Below are 6,000 nucleotides of genomic sequence, written 5' to 3'. Positions count from 1 at the left end.
TTACGTGATCAGGAGACTGGTCTGACTCCATCGACAAGGATGTTCGGGATAGTCTACCCTACTCATCATCGATCTGACCATCTACCCGAGAGTTTTTGACATGTCAAAAACAATCGAGTAAGGACCGAGAAGCAAGTCACTCGAGAAGAGATCGAGAATTCGTCAAGTAGTGGTCGAATTGATTGGGAAAGGATTGTGTAGAGATCGAGATTGGTCGGAATACAACAAAATTTCCGATCAGTACTCAATCATTTCGACCTTTGCTTGACTAATCGAGTACTGATCAGAAATCTTGTTGTATTCCGACCAATCTCTATCTCTACACGATCCTTTCAATTCGACCACTACTCGACGAATTCTCGATCTCTTCTCGAGGGACTTGCTTCTCGGTCCTTACTTGAGTGTTTTTGACATGTCAAAAACTCTCGGGTAGATGGTCAGATCAATGACGAGTAGGGTAGACTATCCCGAACATTCTTGTCGATGGAGTCAGACCAGTCTCTCGATCACGTAATTTGTCTTGATCGGGCTTGATCGAGTTGATCTGATCGGCAGTGTGAACCTAGCTTTAAGTACATATAGTACACAAATTATTGTTTTACAGAAACTATATTATTTTACATTCCCTGAAAGTAAGGTGTTTCATCAATATTCTCCTGTTTTTTGGATTTGTCAAAAATTCGGCCAAAGATGCTAAGCATAACTCAATGCATGAAAAGTTTAATGGCCGTTGCTTTGTAAAACAGTTCCAGTACTCTGGTACTGCTCAAATCATAGAAGAGAATGTCTTAGTTATATTGGTAAACTGTGCACTAAAGAAACTTCTAGTATGAGGCATTAAACAGGTGCATTACCTCCCCTTGAAAATGTTAAACTTATGATCAATTACAATAGAGTCGAGTACCTGGAGCAATAGGCTTGATATTTAGTCAAGAAATGTCTGACTGGTAGTAAATAAGGATAACTTACATATTGCTACATGTAATCTCTTGAATGTATCATTACACCAATTTTGACAATAATATTTTTGATTTCCATATAAAACCATTGCCAAACTTAAATTATTTACAATATATTTGTTATTTTTAGATTATCCATTCTTAACCAATGTAAATATTAACTTAAGAAACATTTTATCTGTTGAGCCACAATAATAAAAATCGATTGCATTTAATGGTAGAGAGAAAAAGAAAGTTGAGTGAAAATTCAAAACACAATACATTAACCTTAATTAAAACTTCCACTGTTGTTGAAAATGGAGAATCTTTACATTTATTATTTTAGAATTTATCAACTACATTCTTTCTCTTGTTTATGCAAGATTTATATGAACCGTTCATATTGGAAACTGTTCAGTAGAGTTAGAAAGACCCTTAAGGGAAATATGGTCACTCTTGGTCTTCTTCAGACTGGCAGTAAAATCCTTGCAAAAGTAAGGCATCTGTTTGGTAGTACAAATTGGAAGCCATGTCCAGTGTCAGAATGGGGATGTTAAATCTGATGTCTTGTGAAGAGAGAGTCCCCAGCTGTCAACATGTAAAGAACCTTCACAACATCTCTAAAGAGTATGGAGAATTAATCACACAATTATATCCTTCAGCCACAGTAATAGTTATCTGAAAAAGAAATACACTTTTCAATTTCTGTCATATTTTAAGAAACTGAAATAGGCAAAAAATAGCAAACTGGGAATAACAATTAAAGCAGAGACTTTTTCATAATAATAATTTTTCCCTTCCTAAAACTTGACAGGTCATTCCAGAAAATATTAAATTGTAAAAAGATTATACAAATCACATGGGAATTTACATGATCTTAAATAGAAAATTTTAAAAAATCTATAAAATAGTTTTTTCTTACTTTTTAAAGTCAACTCTAATAGCCATTTCCAACATCAATCTGTTAGTACAAGCTGGAATGCTAAACTGAAAAATAAAATGCTTAGTCATTGAAAATAGTAAAAAAGGAATCACTGTTGGTATACTAATTTATATGTACATTATATATAAAAATAGATATACAACATTTTAAGGGAGCTACCATTTGATTTTTATGGGGGGGCTAGGATGAAAAATTTTGTCCTGCTTTTTTTTTTAGTTGTAATCTCTGTCCTGCCTTTTTATTTTTTACTCTATTCGGTCCTGCCTTTTTTTTTACTAGTTTATCCTGACTTTTTTTACCAAAATTGTCATCCTGCCTTTTTTTTTTTGGCCAAGATGCCCATCCTACCTTTTTTTTTTACTCAAAACTCCTGTCCTGCCTATTTTTTTTCAAATTTCATCCTAGCCCCCCATAAAAATCAAATGGTAGCTCCCTAAGGGAGTTGGCTTCTCAGTTTCAAAATAATTAAAGGGATAGTAGCTACGATTTTGACAAAATTATGAACAAGTTTTAAAGCTGCTAAAATCAAAGATATGTACTAAATATAAGCAATAAGATCGCTAAAATGTTTTCATAAACTACGGAAGTGTTAATAATTGATAATTCATATCGTGTAGTGTGCCTATTCATCTCATTAATTATGCATCGGGTTTACTTCCCGAACTTTGCCGATATAGCGAGTGAGCTAACCAAGATATATATAGATACGAACACGTGCTTTTTGTTTTCTTACATATTTGATAATTACTCTTTATTAAACGTACATATTTGACGCCATTTATCAAATTATGTAAATAAAAAATATAACAAATACAGTCATATTATTCCAACCCAAGATTCTCCAACAATGGCGATATTATACACTTGTTATTACATTTGTATGACCAAACCATGCCGATAATGTATACACGTGTTTGTGTGTTAAATCGGGGCCTCCATGAAGGATACACTTGAAGAATAATTATTAAGTTGAGGAAGTTGATTTCTAATTTCTTCTAAGGTGGGAGATTACTGCCCGTAAATTTATAAACATATTTTTGACAATTATGAACACGTTGAGATTTTTTTTCATGTGATCTGGAAAATTTAAGAAATGTGAACATTACGCAAACCGTCGGCTACTTTTGTTTGACTTTGCTTGCGTCGCAGGTGTTTCGAGTGATTTTAATGACCGATCTCATCGACGTTTTTTTATTTTTAATTTACAATAACTTGTCTGCACCTCTTTTTTGTTTCTTTTCTCGCTGAAACTGTTAATTCGCGTACCATTTCCGCGAAAACATTCCCCTGTTCGACCATTTTCCCTTCGAGGCACAATGTGCGATTGCGCATTGGGAACTGACGAGTAAAGGTCACATGAATAAGGGTTGGGCTTAACATCGAATTATTATCTATAGATAATAAATAAATATAGGTGTTAAACGTTAAAAAACTTCTAAATGCTTAATGGAACGTAACCAGTAATTGTTTTAATCATAATTATTTTACTTTTTGTACAAAATCCGGCATATAGATTAAAAAAGTAATTTTAACGAAAATCTTAGCTACTATCCGTTTAACTTTTCAAAATACTAGCATATGTATTGATAGGGGATTAATAAAGGAATCAAAAGAGCAAAAAAATATATAGGTCATCTTGCTTGTTTTCGAGATATTAGCCATTGAAATTTTGGCGGGAAAATGTTCTCTCTTGACTTTTTATCATTTACAAGTCCTCAAAAACTATTTAAAAGTAATTAAAATTTTATAAGATTTTAACAGACAGCTTATCATCATACATGTAAATGAATTATAAAAAGAAAAATGGGGGTCACCAGGCTTAATTTGTTAATGCATTCAAATGGATAAAACTAGAGGATTCTGAAAATCTGACCAAAATTCCAAAAAATGACAAGCAAGCTTCCTTAAGGTAAAAGAAGATGCAAAGAACACAATGTGACAACATCCCAACAACACCAACAAATATGAAATACTTTCCAACATCTGAAACCTCAAAGAGTGAGAATCCCTGTCAGCCTTGACACCTTAGGGGGAGATTTTGCGTGAATGACATTTTGAAGTTAAATATCTGACCTGTACACTAACTTATCTACAAAACCAGTGGCGGATCCAGAACTTTTCATAAAGGGGGAAGGGGGCCCCGCTGACTGACCTAAAGGGGGGCGTTCCAGTCAAGCTTCAGTGATTCCCTTTGGATCCGCCTATGAAAATACCAATAAAACCAGACAAAGATCTCTATCTAGTTGGAGTTGACATAGCAAAAATGATTTGCAATTACTGGTACTAATAAATTAAACATTAAAGCTACTGACCAAAAGTTTTCAAGCCTAGTGATAGCTGACTGTTTCTTTTTATTGACAGTATGATAAAATTTGTTTAAATAGAGGAATTATATACTTACTTGTATTTAAGATATCTTATACCACAAGTCTTACTACCCTTCATGAAAACATTGGCACTGTTTTATAACCTAAAATGGAATTAAAATTGACACAAATTATATATTTGACAAATTTGTTAAATTGCCAGCCTAAATTTTTATTAATCTATTCTGTATTCTGACTGCGTAATAATGAGTTATCTCCCGATGAAAGAAACATTCTTGTTGTTTATTGTACTAGTCTCCTTGAAGTAAAAATTCTATTTGGATTTACTTTTCATGGTATAAAATTTTATTCCTGTTCCAGAAAAACATTTATCAAACTGATGAACATCTATTTTTGTGTGTTGTATATATGCAAAATAACAAAAATGTGTGTTGCCTTACAGATATTCCTTATAGACTTTATCACATTTTTCCTGATAATGTACAGAATTAATTGGCTTAAATATACTTGCATTATTTCTTTCATGACAAAGCCTCAGACTTTTTTGAAGATCAATGTAATTATTAATCTTCATTCCAGCTGCTATCCTTGCTGCTTGATTGCTTACATGGCAAAGCCTCGGACTTGGTTGAAGATTTAAGTAAACATCTTCCATGGAGTTGCTACTCATCTGCCATCTGGACTGAAACTTGGACTGGCGGGCTTCTTGAACAAAAACTAAAATTATCAATTAAATTATATTTATAAGACTTCTGTTGGTTAATATAAATGAAATAGACATATATTCCTTCAAGCTTCATATCCTGACCTACATCAACGGGGCCATTTTCAGCGTCTTATTTGGTGAACAATTGTAATTTTGTTGGTACTTCATTCCGTGGTTTAGTTAAAGCCTGCATACAAGTCTTTACAATAACATCAGTGTGATCAATTTAAAATTTTAGAACCTTTAGTCAACAACAAAAAACCGTATGACCTCTTTCAACTTTAAGCCTAGTGGTCCGAGACCACAATTGTCGTCCCTTGATTTTCGTTGTTCACGAATATAGTCCCTAGTGTTAACAGTGGGTTACTTGCCAATAATTTTTATACCCCTTCCAAATTTATTTCTCCATGTTTAATGCCTCAAATTGTAAGTAGGGGGGTGAAATTACACAGTAAAAAAATTTGGGTCCAGAATTTTACAGGAAAGTAGTGATTCGGTCCAGCTGAAAAAGGTTAAAAATTAGCACTTCGGAAGCTGTCAAAAGATTTCAAGACACCCTAAACACAAAATTGTCCATATTTTGAGTTTGAGGCGATGAAGTTTTCTATAATTTTGATATAATTTGTCCCAAAAGTAGTACAACACACTGTAAAAATTTCATTGAGAAAGCGCAGGTGGGATTTTTTTAATTTTCATTTATGTTCTAAAAGAAATGCACTACGAATTAATTGTGTTCTCGGACCTAAGAGGTGAAGTCTGTAAAAATAGAATCTGTAATTTGGCAACTTCCCAAAATGATTTGGTGGTGTCAATTTGTCAAATAGCATGAAACTAAAGGATTTAAACTTTTATTTTATAGAATTTCTGCAAAAATGACCAATTTTGGCATTTTATGGTCAAAATAGGCATTTTAAGGCTTTTTCAATATTGATGCATACATGGCATCCTGACTTTCTATCTGACAGGTTTTCATGTGTCAATACTTGTGTTTCTATGCCTTTATCTAGTTCTTTTACTTGTTTATGAACTCAGAATCAACAGAAAAGAAGATTATCTCAGACAATATGTACAAAATGTGTTGTATAA

The 6,000-nt window shown here is 33.1% G+C and overlaps 1 long non-coding RNA gene across 1 annotated transcript; it reads right to left on the bottom strand.

The window, feature by feature from the left end:
- Positions 1 to 347: 347 nt before the first annotated feature.
- Positions 348 to 4,351, bottom strand: LOC143072942 (uncharacterized). Its single transcript, XR_012977350.1, has 3 exons — positions 4,283 to 4,351; positions 1,861 to 1,925; positions 348 to 1,616 (listed from the first exon to the last, which is right to left on the bottom strand). It is a non-coding gene; the product is annotated as an uncharacterized LOC143072942 (long non-coding RNA).
- Between the last annotated feature and the right edge of the window lie 1,649 nt (positions 4,352 to 6,000).

Source organism: Mytilus galloprovincialis, chromosome 4, assembly GCF_965363235.1.
Source record: "Mytilus galloprovincialis chromosome 4, xbMytGall1.hap1.1, whole genome shotgun sequence".
Lineage (NCBI taxonomy): Eukaryota > Metazoa > Mollusca > Bivalvia > Mytilida > Mytilidae > Mytilus > Mytilus galloprovincialis.
This window is presented reverse-complemented; position numbering and strand designations above follow the sequence as displayed.